The sequence below is a fragment of the Moschus berezovskii genome, chromosome 14 (assembly GCF_049115385.1).
Source record: "Moschus berezovskii isolate FMDL1 chromosome 14, NW_MosBer_1.0, whole genome shotgun sequence".
NCBI classification, from domain to species: domain Eukaryota; kingdom Metazoa; phylum Chordata; class Mammalia; order Artiodactyla; family Moschidae; genus Moschus; species Moschus berezovskii.
This window is the reverse complement of record NC_142473.1, coordinates 63,568,986-63,586,029: the sequence shown is the minus strand read 5'-3', so window position 1 is coordinate 63,586,029 and position 17,044 is coordinate 63,568,986. Positions and strand designations below refer to the sequence as shown.

The 17,044-nt window shown below is 40.2% G+C and overlaps 1 pseudogene; it reads right to left on the bottom strand.

Annotated features, from left to right (window-relative positions):
* Window positions 1–363: 363 nt before the first annotated feature.
* On the bottom strand, window positions 364–1,758 carry LOC129553669 (exocyst complex component 5 pseudogene; annotated as a pseudogene).
* Between the last annotated feature and the right edge of the window lie 15,286 nt (window positions 1,759–17,044).

Sequence of the window (17,044 nt, the reverse complement as noted above, 5' to 3'; positions counted from 1 at the left end):
GGAGTGGATAACTGTTCTCTTCTCTAGGGGATCTTCCCAACCCAGGGATCGAACTCAGGTCTCCTGCATTGCAGTTGGGTTCTTTACCAGCTGTCCTTTCACTTACCTACCAGCCCAGACTGAATGAATTTCTCACTAATTTATAATCTCTGTATCATTGTAGCCATACTCATGATAACAAATACAAACTTTTCTTATTCTTATTTCTTTTTTTTAAAAATAAAAATAAAATAAAAAAAGTATTGGGATGAAAATTGACCTTTTCCAGTCCTGTGGCCTAAATTTTCAAAAACTGCTGAATTTTCCAAATTTGCTGGCATACTGAGTACAGCACTTTAACAGCATCATCTTTTAGGATCTGAACTAGTTCAGCTGGAATTCCATCGCCTCCACTAGCTTTCTAGGTGCAGCAAGTCCTGTTTCCAAGGCATAATCAATATGTTCAATACATAAAAATTCCACAAGAATGGTAAAAATTCTAAAGGCATTCCGTGGTAAATCAGAAGGATCAGAGAGCCTCCTGTGCCAATGGATCTCTTTTGATGATTTTTTGAATCATAATAGCGCTGTAGGATCATAGCACTTCTGCTTTTCAAATAGCCAGTCTCTATTTCAATGTAGCTCTCCAAATAGGAAATGAAAATGGACTTGATAAGCTTAGACAAGAAAGTCTGTTTATCAGTACCTAAGTTAAACTCCATCAACTTGCTGGAAAGGTTTGTGGTTCTTGTGTATAAATCATAGAGGCTTTTGATATACTGCTCTGCATCAGACTTCCAACATTCTTGTAACTGGTCTTTCACAAAGCTCTGTAGTTTGATTTCAAATACATTTTGAATAAGTTTAGCCAGTACTGTTTCTGGATTACTAAAGATATCTCCAACTTGTTTGTTCACCCGTTGACAGAGTATTGCTGCATCTTCAAATATATCATTTCTCAAGTAAGCACCCTCCTGGCACTGCTTTATATAAACATCAACACAATGAGAATAACCCTTAAAATGAAGTAAAACAGCTGCTACTTCTCTCATTCTGGAGATTTCACCTCTTCTTTGAGCACCGGTAAACTCCTGAATCAACTGGCATTCTAAATCATGGTATTTACTTGCAATTTTAGATTTAACTTCTGAAAATCTATCAAAAGGTAACTCTTGGGCGATCAGGTGCAACTTCTGAATGATGTCTGCTGCCTCCTTTATCTTTTCAGAATTTGTAAAAACATCAGATTTCAGTTCTCCATCTAGAAATTCATTGAAGTATTTCATCAACTTCTGAGCCTCTACTGCCCGTTGTCTGGGTGTGTTTACCCCCTCCAACTGGTCTCCAAGGTGACAGACTTTGGTTGCTACATAGCTGATGTGCTCATCTAGTTCTTGGAAATGTTGGAAGGCAACCTGATTGCTTTTCTGGAGTTCTTGTACCTTCCTGGCAAATTCCTTAGCTTCTTTCTGACACTGTTGCTCTAGTTTCTCTACTTTCCTTTGAATCCTTTCATCCATTATCTGGAGCTCCTGAATATGATTTACAAATTCTTCTAATAATCTTTTAGGATCAAAAGCTTCAGGTCCCCCGCTAGAGCCTCCTCCCAGGGTTCTCCATACAAGACGTTCAATATACTCATCTGCCACAAAAGGCTCCTCGAAGAGCTCGGCCGTCGTGGCCATCCCGGCCGGCTGAGAGGCTCGCCTCGCGCTGGATGCTGTCTCGGCTTCACACGCTGCGCCTCAGCGGCACGGTACACAGGTCCCCGCTCGGCTCGCCAGCTCCGGCTCCCGGCCGCTGCGGGCCGCCCGGCTCCCCACAGCTCTTATTTCTTATTTCTCTCTGTCCTGATGGTCTGTGAGCTCCTCTTAGGCAGGACCTTGTCCTTTATGAATCCTCAGAAGATACTGAATCACTGGATTGATGTCTTTCAAAGCATTGCTCCTCAAAGTGCCCTGTGGACCAGCAGCATCAACTTCACCCGGGACCTCCTGGGAAGAGCAGAATCTCAGACTCCACCTAGACCCACTCAAGCAGAATCTGTATTTTAAAAAGATTTCACTCACTGATTCATAAGAACATTAAAGTTTGAAAAGCTGTATTAAAGTTTGAAAAGGCATAAAGAATAGGGTTCAGCTACTGATGAGCTTGACAGCTAGACAAAAATATTCAAATCTTTGGGAAACAGGGGTCTGTTGGCTGTTCTTGAACTGAGACAACATGGCAAGGACACTATTTGTGGGTCATTAATTTCCCAGCTTGCGTGAAATGGTTTAAAATGAGACTAGAGCAGCGGTTCTCAATTTATTATAATCTTATCTCCCTTTGCCAAATAAACGGGTATTTGGCAGTGTCTGGAAACATTTTTGTTTAGCATAACCAGGAAGGTAGTACTGGCATTTGGTGGTTAGAGGTCAAGAATGCTTTTAAATCTCCTACAATGCCCCTCTCAATGAAGAACCATCCAGCCTAAAATGTTAACAGGGCAAAGGTTGAAAACCCCTGGAATAAGAGGAAGGAAAGGCAAAAAGCTAATGAAATTATTCAAGTTTGTGGTGACGAACCATCACAGGTGTCAGGTGGTGCTAGGTCAGCTCAGAAGAAGTGGAAGAAATAAGAGCGACTTTGAAATAAATGAACAAAATTCAGTGGTGAAGGCTGAAAGAGAGGGAGGTAGAAGAGAGCTCCCAATTTTCTCCTTTGAGTGAAAAGAAGAATGGCAGCAACACTGGAAACAATAGAAGCAGCTGACATCCAGATGCATGAAAGCAAGATGCAGTAGGTTTTAGCCAAGTCAAAGGAATCCTGATTTCACTAACCTATCTATTGAGCACCTGCTAAGTTACGGGAGCTGTGCCCTTTCACATATTTGATCTTTTCAATCCTCCAGCAACAACCCTTATGTAGCTATTAACTGATTTCTCCTGCTGAAGAAACTGAGGTTAAGAGAAAGAACCTCAGTAAAGAAAAAATTAGGCTGCAAACCCTCAACTACTACCACTAAAACCCAATTGTCTCCTCTCTAGGGAATATAGCACGTGAGGTTTTATTAGTTTCTGTGGATTCATCATGGCATGGCTGCCTACCTGAAAAGGCATTCAGACACATGTTCAGGCTTATCATCAAAAGACGTCATTGGAGACGACATCATCAAATATTGATTAGAGATGCCTGTCATGAAATGGGAGGGAGTATGAGGGCACATATGCTGCATATTTGTGATGCTCATTCTGTTCTCCATGGACTCAGAGTCAGGGACTGTAGATTTGGTCTTTCATTCACTGTAAGGCTCATACATAAATATTTGAAATTAACATGACTTTAGTTCTAACAATTAGTGAACCTTTCAGTTCAGTTCAGTCACTCAGTCGTGTCCGACTCTCCGCGACCCCATGAATCACAGCACACCAGGCCTCCCTGTCCATCACCAACTCCAGGAGTTCACTCAAACTCATGTCCATCGAGTTGGTGATGCCATCCAGCCATCTCATTCTCGGTCGTCCCCTTCTCCTCCCGCCCCCAATCCCTCCCAGCATCAGAGTCTTTTCCAGTGAGTCAACTCGTCACATGACGTGGCCAAAGTATTGCAGTTTCAGCTTTAGCATCAGTCCTTCCAATGAACACCCAGGATTGATCTCCTTTAGAATGGACTGGTTGGATCTCCTTGCAGTACAAGGGACTCTCAAGAGTCTTCTCCAATACCACAGCTCAAAAGCATCAATTCTTCGGCGATCAGCTTTCTTCACAGTCCAACTCTCACATCCATACATGACCACGGGAAAAACCGTAGCCTTGACTAGATGGACCTTTGTTGGCAAAGTAATGTCTCTGCTTTTTAATATTCTATCTAGGTTGGTCATAATTTTCCTTCCAAGGAGTAAGCGTCTTTTAATTTCATGGCTGCACTCACCATCTGCAGTGATTTTGGAGCCCCCCAAAATAAAGTCTGACACTGTTTCCACTGTTTCCCCATCTATTTCCCATGAAGTGATGGGACCAGATGCCATGATCTTTGTTTTCTGAATGTTGAGCTTCAAGCCAACCTTTTCACTCTCCTCTTTCACTTTCATCAAGAGGCTTTTGAGTTCCTCTTCACTTTCTGCCATAAGAGTGGTGTCATCTGCATATTTGAGGTTATTGATATTTCTCCCAGCAATCTTTTTTTTTCATATTTCATTTATTTTTTTTTATTGGAGGCAAATTACCTTACATTAATATATTGGCTGGTTTTGCCATACATTGACACGAATCCGCCCCGGGTGTACATGTGTTGCCTTTCTTGAACCCCCCTCCCACCTCCCTCTTCCCCATATCCTCCCTCCAGGTCATCCCCGTGCACCAGCCCCAAGCATCCTGTATCATGCGTTGAACCTGGACTGGTGATTCATTTCACATATGATAATATACATGCTACAATACCATTCTCCCAAATCATCCCAACTTCACCCTCTCCCACAGAGTCCCAAAGACTGTTCTATATACTTATGTCTCTTTTTTAAGTCTCGTATACAGGGTTTAGGTTACCATCTTTCTAAATTCCATATATATGCATTAGTATACTGTATTGATCTTTTTCTTTCTGGCTTACTTCACTCTGTATAATAGGCTCCAGTTTCATCCACCTCATTAGAACTGATTCAAATGCATTCTTTTTAATGGCTGAATAATACTCCATTGTGTATATGTACCAAAGCTTTCTTATCCATTCATCTGCAGATGGACATCTAGGTTGCTTCCATGTCCTGGCTATTATAAACAGTGTTGCAGTGAACATTGGAGTACATGTGTCTCTTTCAATTCTGGTTTCCTCAGTGTATATGCCCAGGAGTGCGATTGCTGGATCATATGGCAGTTCTATTTCCCGTTTTTTGAGGAATCTCCACACTGTTCTCCATAGTGGCTGTACTAGTTTGCATTCCCACCAACAGTGTAAGAGGGTTCCCTTTTCTCCTCCACCCTCTCCTCTTTATTGCATGTAGACTTTTGGATAGCAGCCATTCTGACTGGTGTGAAATGGTATATCATTGTGGTTTTGATTTGCATTTCTCTGATTATGAGGGATGTTGAGCATTTTTCCATGTGTTTGTTAGCCATCTTTATGTCTTCTTTGGAGAAATGTCTGTTTAGTTCTTTGGCCCATTTTTTGATTGGGTCATTTATTTTTCTGGAATTGAGCTGCAGGAGCTGCTTGTATAATTTGGAGATTAATCCTTTATCAGTTGCTTCATTTGCTATTATTTTCTCCCATTCTGAAGGCTGTCTTTTCACCTTGCTTATAGTTTCCTTTGCTGTGCAGAAGCTTTTGATTTTAATTAGGTCCCATTTGTTTATTTTTGCTTTTATTTCCAATATTCTGGGAGGTAGGTCTTGGAGGATCCTGCTGTGATTTATGTCATAGAGTGTTTTGCCTATGTTCTCCTCTAGGAGTTTTATAGAATCTGGTCTTACATTTAGCTCTCTAATCCATTTTGAGTTTATTTTGGTGTACGGTGTTAGGAAGTGTTCTAGTTTCATTCTTTCACAAGTGGCTGACCAGTTTTCCCAGCACCACTTGTTAAAGAGACTGTCTTTTCTCCATTTTATATTCTTGCCTCCTTTGTCAAAGATGAGGTGTCCATAGGTGTGTGGATTTATCTCTGGGCTTTCTACTTTGTTCCATTGATCTAGATTTCTGTCTTTATGCCAGTACCATACTGTCTTGATGACTGTGGCTTTGTAGTAGAGCCTGAAGTCCAGCAGGTTAATTCCTCCAGTTCCATTCTTCTTCTTCAAGATTGCTTTGGCTATTCGAGGTTTTTTGTATTTCCATACAAATTGTGAGATTATTTGTTCTAGTTCTGTGAAAAATATCGTTAGTAGCTTGATAGGGGTTTCATTGAATGTATAAATTACCTTGGGTAGTATACTCATTTTCACAATATTTATTCTTCCAATCCACGAACACAGTATATTTCTCCATCTATTAGTGTCCTCTTTGATTACTTTCACTAGTGTTTTATAGTTTTCTATGTATAAGTCTTTTGTTTCCTTAGGTAGATATATTCCTAAGTATTTAATTCTTTTTGTTGCAGCAGTGAATGGAATAGTTTCCTTAATTTATCTTTCTATTTTCTCATTATTAGTGTGTAGGAATGCAAGGGATTTCTGTGTATTGATTTTATATACTGCAACTTTACTGTATTCATTGATTAGCTCTAGTAGTTTTCTGGTAGAGTCTTTAGGGTTTTCTGTGTAGAGGATCATGTCATCAGCGAATAGTGAAAGTTTTACTTCTTCTTTTCCTATTTGTATTCCTTTTATGTCTTTTCCTGCTCTGATTGCTGTAGCCAAAACTTTCAGAACTATGTTGAATAGTAGTGGTGAGAGTGGGCACCCTTGTCTTGTTCCTGACTTTAGGGGAAATGCTTTCAGTTTTTCACCATTGAGGATAATGTTTGCTGTGGGTTTGTCATATGTAGCTTTTATTATGTTGAGATATGTCCCTTCTATTCCCACTTTCTGGAGAGTTTTTATCACAAATTGATGCCGAATTTTGTCGAAGGCTTTCTCTGCATCTATTGAGATAATCATATGATTTTTATTTTTCAGTTTGTTAATGTGGTGTATTACGTTGATTGATTTGTGGATATTGAAGAATCCTTGCATTCCTGGGATAAAGCCCACTTGGTCATGATGTATGATCTTCTTAATGTGTTGTTGGATTCTGATTGCTAGAATTTTGTTCAGGATTTTTGCATCTATGTTCATCAGTGATATTGGCCTGTAGTTTTCTCTTTTTGTGGGATCTTTACCAGGTTTTGGGATTATGGTGATGGTGGCCTCATAGAATGAGTTTGGAAGTTTCCCTTCCTCAGCAATTTTCTGGAAGAGTTTGAGTAGAATAGGTGTTAGCGCTTCTCTAAATTTTTGGTAGAATTCAGCTGTGAAGCTGTCTGGACCTGGGCTTTTGTTTGCTGGAAGATTTCTGATTACAGCCTCTAGTTCCGTGCTTGTGATGGGTCTGTTCAGATTTTCTATTTCTTCCTGGTTCAGTTTTGGCAGGTGTACTTTTCTAGGAATTTGCCCATTTCTTCCAAGTTATTCATTTGATTGCCATATAATTGCTGATAGTATTCTCTAATAATCCTTTGTATTTCTGTGTTGTCGGTTGTGATCTCTCCATTTTCATTTCTAATTTTATTGATTTGGTTCTTCTCCCTTTGTTTCTTGATGAGTCTGGCTAGTGGTTTGTCAATTTTATTTACCTTCTCAAAGAACCAGCTTTTGGCTTTGTTGATTTTTGCTATGGTCTCATTTGTTTCTTTTGCATTTATCTCTGCCCTAATTTTTATGATTTCTTTCCTTCTGCTAACCCTGGGGTTCTTCATTTCTTCCTTTCCTAGTTTCTTTAGATGTAGAGTTAGGTTATTTAGTTGACTTTTTTCTTGTTTCTTGAGGTGTGCCTGTATTGCTATGAACTTCCCCCTTAGCACTGCTTTTACTGTGTCCCAGAGGTTTTGGGTTGTTGTGTTTTCATTTTCATTCATTTCTATGCATATTTTGATTTCTCTTTTGATTTCTTCTATGATTTGTTCATTATTCAGCAGCGTGTTGTTCAGCCTCCATATGTTGGCATTTTTAATAGTTTTTCTCTTGTAATTTCATGCAAAGGTGGGCTCAATAAAGGACAGAAATGGTATGGACCTAACAGAAACAGAACATATTTTAAAGGGGTGGCAAGAATACACAGAAGATCTGTACAAAAAAGATCTTCATGACAAGATAGTCACGATAACGTGATCACTGACCTAGAGCCAGACATCTTGGAATGTGAAGTCAAGTGGGCCTTAGAAAGCATCACTAGGAACAAAGCTAGTGGAGGTGATGGAATTCCAGTTGAGCTATTTCAAATCCTGAAAGATGATGCTGTGAAAGTGCTGCACTCAATATGCCAGCAAATTTGGAAAACTCAGCAGTGGCCACAGGACTGGAAAAGGTCAGTCTTCATTCCAATCCCAAAGAAAGGCAATGCCAAAGAATGCTCAAACTACCACACAATTGCACTCATCTCACACACTAGTAAAGTCATGCTCAAAATTTTCCAAGCCAGGCTTCAGCAATATGTGAACCATGAACTCCCAGATGTTCAAGCAGGTTTTAGAAAAGGCAGAGGCACCAGAGATCAAATTGCCAACATCCACTGGATCATGGAGAAAGCAAGAGAGTTCCAGAAAAACATCTATTTCTGCTTCATTGACTATGCCAAAGCCTTGACTGTGTGGATCACAATAAACTGTGGAACATTCTGAAAGAGATGGGAATACCAGACCACCTGACCTGCCTCTTGAGAAACCTGTATGCAGGTCAGGAAGCAACAGTCAGAACTGTACATGGAACAACAGACTGGTTCCAAATAGGAAAAGGAGTACGTCAAGGCTGTATATTGTCACCTTGCTTATTTAACTTATATGCAGAATACAGCATGAGGAACGCTGGGCTGGAGGAAGCACAAGCTGGAATCAAGATTGCCGGGAGAAATATCAATAACCTCAGATATGCAGATGACACCACCCTATGGCAGAAAGTGAAGAGGAACTCAAAAGCCTCTTGATGAAAGTGAAAGAGGAGAGTGAAAAGGTTGGCTTAAAGCTCAACATTCAGAAAACAAAGATCATGGCATCTGGTCCCATCACTTCATGGGAAATAGATGGGGAAACAGTGGAAACAGTGTCAGACTTTATTTTGGGGGCTCCAAAATCACTGCAGATGGTGAGTGCAGCCATGAAATTAAAAGACGCTTACTCCTTGGAAGGAAAATTATGACCAACCTAGATAGCATATTAAAAAGCAGAGACATTACTTTGCCAACAAAGGTCCATCTAGTCAAGGCTATGGTTTTTCCCGTGGTCATGTATGGATGTGAGAGTTGGACTGTGAAGAAAGCTGATCACCGAAGAATTGATGCTTTTGAACTGTAGTGTTGGAGAAGACTCTTGAGAGTCCCTTATACTGCAAGGAGATCCAACCAGTCCATTCTAAAGGAGATCCATCCTGGGTGTTCATTGGAGGGACTGATGCTAAAGCTGAAACTGCAATACTTTGGCCACCTCATGCGACGAGTTGACTCACTGGAAAAGACTCTGATGCTAGGAAAGGATGGGGGCGGGAGGAGACAGGGACGACCGAGAATGAGATGGCTGAATGGCATCACCGACTCTGTGGACATGAGTTTGAGTGAACTCCGGGAGTTGGTGATGGACAGGGAGGCCTGGCGTGCTGTGATTCATGGGGTCACGGAGAGTCAGACACAACTGAGCGACTGAACTGAACTGTACTGAATTGAGATCTAATCTTACTGCATTGTGGTCAGAAAAGATGCTTGGAATGATTTCAATTTTTTTTAATTTACCAAGGCTAGATTTATAGCCCAGGATGTGATCTATCCTGGAAAATGTTCCATGTGCACTTGAGAAAAAGGTGAAATTCATTGTTTTGGGGTGAAATGTCCTATAGATATCTATTAGGTCTAACTGGTCTATTGTATCATTTAAAGTTTGTGTTTCCTTGTTAATTTTCTGTTTAGTTGATCTATCCATAGGTGTGAGTGGGGTATTACAGTCTCCCACTATTATTGTGTTATTGTTAATTTCCCCTTTCATACTTGTTAGTAATTGTCTTACATATTGCGTTGCTCCTATGTTGGGTGCATAAATATTTATAATTGTTATATCGTCTTCTTGGATTGATCCTTTGATCGTTATGTAGTTTCCTTCTTTGTCTCTTTTCACAGCCTTTGCTTTAAAATCTATTTTATCTGATATGAGTATTGTTACTCCTGCTTTCTTTTGGTCTCTATTTGCGTGGAATATCTTTTTCCAGCCCTTCACTTTCAGTCTGTATGTGTCCCTCATTTTGAGGTGGGTCTCTTGTAGACAACATATATGGGGGTCTTGTTTTTGTATCCATTTAGCCAGCCTTTGTCTTTTGGTTGGGGCATTCAACCCATTTACGTTTAAGGTGATTATTGATAAGTATGATCCTGTTGCCATTTTCTTTATTGTTTTGGGTTTGAGTTTATATACCCTTTCTGTGTTTCCTGTCTAAAGAAGATCCTTTAGTATTTGTTGGAGAGCTGGTTTGTTGATGCTGAATTCTCTCAGCTTTTGCTTGTCTGTAAAGCTTTTGATTTCTCCTTCATATTTGAATGAGATCCTTGCTGGGTATAGTAATCTGGGCTGTAGGTTACTTTCTTTCATCACTTTAAGTATGTCTTGCCATTCCCTCCTGGCCTGAAGAGTTTCTGCTGAAAGTTCAGCTGTTATCCTTATGGGGATCCCCTTGTGTGTTATTTGCTGCTTTTCCCTTGCTGCTTTTAATATTTGTTCTTTGTGTTTGATCTTTGTTAATTTGATTAATATGTGCCTTGGAGTATTTCGCCTTGGGTTTATCCTGTTAGGGACTCTCTGTGTTTCTTGGACTTGGGTGATTATTTCCTTCCCCATTTTAGGGAAATTTTCAACCATTATCTCCTCAAGTATTCTCTCATGGTCTTTCTTTTTGTTGTCCTCTTCTGCGACTCCTATGATTCAAATGTTGGGGCATTTAATATTGTCCCATATGTCTCTAATATTGTCTTCATTTCTTTTAATTCTTTTTTCTTTTTCCATCTCTGTTTCATTTATTTCTACAATTCTATCTTCTAGCTCATTTATCCTGTCTTCTGCCTGTTATTCTACTGTTTGTTCCCTCCAGAGTGTTTCTGATCTCATCTATTGCATTATTCGTTATATTTTGACTCTTTTTTATTTCCTCTAATTCCTTATTAAACATTTCTTGCATCTTCTCAGTCCTTTTCTCCAGTTTATTTATCTGTAACTCCATTTTGCTTTCCAGATTTTGAATCATTTTCACAATTAAAATTTGAAATTCTTTATCAGGTAGGTTCCCTATATCTTCTTCTTTTGTTTGTGTTGGTGGGCATTTATCCTATTCCTTTACTTGCTGGGTATTTCTCTGCCTCTTCATCTTGCTTATATTGCTGTGTTTGGGGTGGCCTTTCCGTCTTCTGGCAGTTTGTGGAGTTCTCTTTATTATGTCATTACCTCATTGTGTGTAGGGTTGGATGGGTGACTTGTCAAGGTTCCCTAGTTAGGGAAGCTTGTGTCGATGTTCTGGTGGGTGGAGCTGGATTTCTTCTCTCTGGAATGCAATGAAGTGTCCAGTAATGAGTTTGAGATGTCAGTGGGTTTGGAGTGGCTTTGGGCAGCCTGTATATTGAAGCTCAGTGCTATTCTCCTGTGTTGCTGGATAGTTTGCATAGTATGTCTTTCACTGAAACTTGTTGACCCTTGGGTGGTGCCTGGTTTCAGTGTATGTATGGAGGCATTTGATGAGTACCTATCAATTAATGTTCTCTGTACCAGGAGATCTCTGGTGTTCTCAGGGTTTGGACTTAAGCCTCTGCCTCTGGTTTTCAGTCTTATTCTTGCAGTAGGCTCAAGGCTTACCCCTCTGTTACTTCCAAGTCAGTTCCTTCTGTTGAAAAAGCTCTTCTGTTTTCTGGTCTCCTCAGTGTCTAATTCCCATCCTGACACCAGGATGCAGTAGTGGACACCCTTTTTTTTTTTCCACGGCTCACCTGTTCAGTCCTGCTGTGGGGAGGGATGAACGCAGCTAACAAATATCCCTGGCATCTGTGGGGAGTGCTCACAATGTCTCGGCTGCACTGGGAATGCTCCCGCTCGAGGCATGTGTGCTTTCCCTGTTTATGCTGCTCAGGCTCTAGGTTGCTCTGCCGGGAGCTGTCTGCGGTCCACACTGGGTTGCATGCACTTCCCAGGTCTGAGCGGCTCAGGTTCAGGTCCTCGGGTACTCCACAAAGGCACAAACTTGGCTGGGCCTGCGTTTTGTGCCTTCCCCGGTCTGAGCAGCTCAGGTGACAGGTGTTTGGCGAGTGCAGTCACTGCGACTTATCGCCTTCCCGGTTCCTGCCGCTCAGTTTTCTGGGTATACAACTGGCGCACTTTCTCAGGCGGATATCCACTGGCCAGAACCCAAGAAGTCTTGGTTAGCAAGGAAGCCTGCTTGCAGCTTGGTATGGGAAGCCTCTCTGGGGCCGCAGCTGCCCCTTCCAGCGTGGCCACCCTCCCTGCCTGCGTCGGCAGGGGCTGGGGGATGGGCCACCCGCTGCTGGCTCGCTCTGCTCAGTGCTTTGTTCTGTGAGCAGGGCTGGCAGAGTCTTGGGTTGGGGCTTTTCGCAGGCTTTGCTATTTTAGCATCTGCTTCACTATTTTAAGTTCTGTGAGCGGGGCTGGTGGAGTCCTGGGTTGGGGCTTTACGCAGGCTTTTCCTAGCCTTTTCGCCTTTTAGCTGCGGCTTCTGCTTTGCTATTTTAAGTTCGCGCTCAGCTTGCCCTGGGGCATTCAAGCCCAGGTCTCCCTCAAAGCACCGGCGCCCACGCCTCCCTGCCCAGCCCCCGCCTGCTAGTGGGGGGTGTGGGCGTCTGCGCAGCTTCTCCACTGAGAGTTTCTTCTGGGCACTTAGTCTGTGAGTTTTAATTATTTATGTCTTTTGTCTCCCAGTTATGTGGCCCTCTGAGGTTCCACTCACCAGTGTTTCCAGGTGTTTGGAAACTTCTTTTTTTTTTTTTTTTAAGCCTCCCTTCCCAGGAAGGAGCTCCGTCCCTCCCTCTTTTGTCTCTCTTTGTATCTTTTATACTATTTCCTACCTCCTTTCAAAGACTATGGGCTGCTTTTCTGAGTGCCTGATGTCCTCTGCCGGTATTCAGAAGTTGTTTTGTGGGATTTACTCAGCGTTCAAATGTTCTTTTGCTGATTTTGTGGGGTAGAAAGTGGTCACCCTGTCCTATTCCTCCGCCATTTTCCTGTGCTCCCCCTCTCTCAGCAATCTTGATTCCAGCTTGTGCTTCTTCCAGCCCAGCGTTCCTCATGATGTACTCTGCATAGAAGTTAAATAAGCAAGGTGACAATATACAGCCTTGACGCACTCCTTTTCCTATTGGGAACCAGTCTGTTGTTCCACATCCAGTTCTAACTCTTGCTTCCTGACCTGCATACAGGTTTCTCAAGAGGCAGGTCAGGTGGTCTGGGATTCCCATCTCTTTCAGAATGTTCCACAGTTTATTGTGATCCACACAGTCAAGGCTTTGGCATAGTCAATGAAGCAGAAATAGATGTTTTTCTGGAACTCTTGCTTTCTCCATGATCCAGTGGATGTTGGCAATTTGATTTCTGGTGCCTCTGCCTTTTCTAAAACCTGCTTGAACATCTGGAAGTTCATGGTTCACATATTGCTGAAGCCTGGCTTGGAGAATTTTGAACATGACTTTACTAGCGTGTGAGATGAGTGCAATTGTGTGGTAGTTTGAGCATTCTTTGGCATTGCCTTTCTTTGGGATTGGAATGAAGACTGACCTTTTCCAGTCCTGTGGCCACTGCTGAGTTTTCCAAATTTGCTGGCATATTGAGTGCAGCACTTTCACAGCATCATCTTTCAGGATTTGAAATAGCTCAACTGGAATTCCATCACCTCCACTAGCTTTGTTCCTAGTGATGCTTTCTAAGGCCCACTTGACTTCACATTCCAAGATGTCTGGCTCTAGGTCAGTGATCATGTTATCGTGACTATCTTGTCGTGAAGATCTTTTTTGTACAGTTCTTCTGTGTATTCTTGCTTTCTTATCTCTCCTTGCTATTCTTTGGAACTCTGCATTCAGTCTTCCAGTTAGTACTTAATAAATGCTTGCTGAATTCATTTAGCATAAAGTCAGTCCCAGCAAATGAGTATTTTAGACTGACCTTTTGCTGCATCTTTGGCTCCTTTCAAATGTCTTCATCTTAGGCTGTTTTCACTGATGTACACTGTTTAAATGATTTAGTGAAGAATAGAGAGGGGTGTCTGATTTCTTTCAATTAGCATAATGATTTCAAGGTTTATTCACACTGTAGCATGTGTCAGTAATTCATTACTTTTTAATGGCTAAATAGTATTCTGTTTTTACATATATCATTTTTTAATCCATTTTCTCTGGATGGACATTTGAGCTGTTTCCACCTTTTGGCTATTATATAAATAAAACTGCTGTGAATATTCAAGTCCAAGTCGTAGTTCAAACATCTGATTTCATTTATGTGAAATAACCTGAATAGATAAGTCCATAGAGACATAAAGTAGATTGGTGATTGCCAGCACCTAGGGTTAGGAAGGAAAGAGCAATAATTGATGAATGGGTACAGGGTTTCTGTTTGGGATGATGAAAAATTTATGGAGCTAAACATTAATGTTGGTTGTACAGTATTGTGAATTACTTAATGCCACTTTTTATGTACTTTAAAATTGCTAAAATGGTTAATTTTATAAGCATCTACCACAGTAAAAAATATCTTAAAGGGATAAATTAAGTCAATACAATTGGATAAGATTAGCTACCAGGAACAAGATTATTTTATTCATGAAAAACATTGCATCTGTACTTCTGCAGTTCCCCCCCAGTTTGCATGCAGTATCTGATAAATTATTTCCAGTGCTGAAGAAACCCTTATCTAATGCTTCTGGTGTAATCACTACAACAATTTTGTATAATAATTTCATGATATATGTCAAGAATAATAACAGTGCTCATGCCATTGAAACTTAGAATAATTCTAATGATTTATTTTAAGGAGCTATTTCACAAGAATAATACAAGTATGTGCTAAAAAAGAAACTATTGCAAATATGTCTATAATAGTTGGATGCTGAGAGAAAATCCAACAATAGAGAATTGTTATTTAACATATACAACATTAACATGATAAGATATCTATGGTAACTGTTTAAATATTTTGTGGTAGGTAAAAAGAATGGAATAATAAGTTTTTGACTCCCTATGAATACAATTTAATTAAAATGTATGCAAGCGATTAACAGAGAGTTGCACATTGACATGGAAAGTGTAATGGGACTGAAGATGACTGTTTTTCCTTTTTACACATTCCTTTATTATCCCTTCAGTTATGCTTTCATTCAAAAAGTATTTTTGAGCCACTGCAAAGTGTCAGGCACTGTGTTAAGAGTTGTGGCCATCATGATGAGCAAGACAGTCAGATTCTCTGCCCTTAGCAAGTTTTTATTCTAACACAGAAGATGAACAGAAGCAAATAATTACACAGTTAATTATGTAATTGCTGTTGTGACAAGTGGTATGAAAGATGTGTAAGGATTCTAAGATTAAGCACATGTTTTATTTGAGATCTCTGTTGGATATTTAGTGGAAATGTTTAGTAAAACATTGAACAAAAGCATATAGAGGTAAAAAGGGAGGTTGGAGTTATCCATGTAATTTACAGAGTTAGCCTTTTGATGGTAATTCAAGCCATGGTAACTGCTGTGACTGCCTAGAAAGAAAACATTAGGTGAAAAGCTAAGAAGGCTTAGGAATAAGATCCTGAGAAATTCCAATATACAGAAGCAGTCTAGAGTAGTTGTCAAGAACAGGAATTCTGGAGTTATGTTTCCTAGATTCAAATCCCCAGCTTTTAGAGTTACTCAGTTTTTCTGTTTCTCAATTTCCTTACCTGTAAAACCAGAATAACCTCTCATAGGATGTTACAAAGATTTAGTGATAAAATATACATGGGGTACTTAGAATGAGTGAGTGGTGTATATTAAAGGCAACATAAATGTTGGCTGTGTGAAGGTCAGATATAAGATGAGAATCTCCCAAATAATCCTAGAAAAGAAAATCCAAAGGAATAGGAGGAAAAACATCAGGAGAGTACAGTAAAAAGGCAGTGTCGAATCTTGCTGAAAGTTTATATACAATGAGGACTAGAACATTAACATTTCATTCATGTTACAGAGATGTTGGTGGAGTAGAGGATAGAGACGAAAGACCAGCATGAGATAAGGAGGAAATTCTGATCTGTTGTCTCCTTCTTCTAACAACAGTAATAATATTGCGATTTTTATAAGGAGATAAAGGAGGAAGCAAAGAAAAACTCAGAGAATTACAGGTCATTTGCACACCATTATGACAGTATTAGAACCTTGAAAACTTGACTACTTATCTACTTTTGCAGTTAGTTTTATATTTTCATACATTTTCATGTTGCTAATTAGGGTCCTTTTATTTCAGCTTTAAGAACTCCTTTCAGAATTCCACTTCTGAGTACATATCCAGAAAAAAATGAAAACACTAATTCAAAAAAAACTCATGCATCCCAGTGTTCATTGCAGCACAATTTACAATAGCCAAGACATGGAAGCAACCCAAGTGCACACTAACAGGCAAACGGATAAAGAAGGTATGGTATACATACAACTGAATAGTACTCGGTCATAAAAAGTGAGATTCTACATTTACAGCAACATGGATGTACCTAGAGAATATTATGCTTAGTGAAATGAGTCAGACAGAGAAAGATGCAAATGCTATATGATATCACTTAAATGTGGAATCTAAAAAATAATGCAATTACATGCAAAACAGAAACAGACTCACAGACATAGAAAACAAAGTTGTGGATACCAAAGGGAATAGGGAATGGGGGAGGGCAAATTAAGGTATGGGATTGACAAATGCAAACTACTATGTGTAAAATAGATGAGCAATAAGGATATATTCTGTAGTACAGGAAATTTTAATCACAATATCATAATAACTTATAATGGAGTCTTGTGCTAGTGCTCAGTAGTTCAGTTGTGTCTGACTCTTTGTGACCCCATGGGCTGTAGCCTGCCAGGCTTCTCTGTCCATGGGATTCTCCAGGCAAGAATACTGGAGTAGGCTGCCATTTCCTCCTCCAGGAGATCTTTCCAATCTAGGGAATCAATCTGAGTCTCCTGTCTCCTGCATTAGCAGGCAGATTCTTTACCACTAAGCCACCTGGGAAGCCCATAATGGAGTATAATCTGCCAAAAATACTATATCACTATGCTGTACGTTTGAAACTAATTAATATTGTAAATCAACTATACTTCAATAAAGAAAATAACTTCTTTCAGTAATTTCTTGTAAGGCAGGTGTAGTGATGATGAACTCCCTCAGCTTTTCTTTGTCTTGGAATGTTTTTATTTCTCCTTC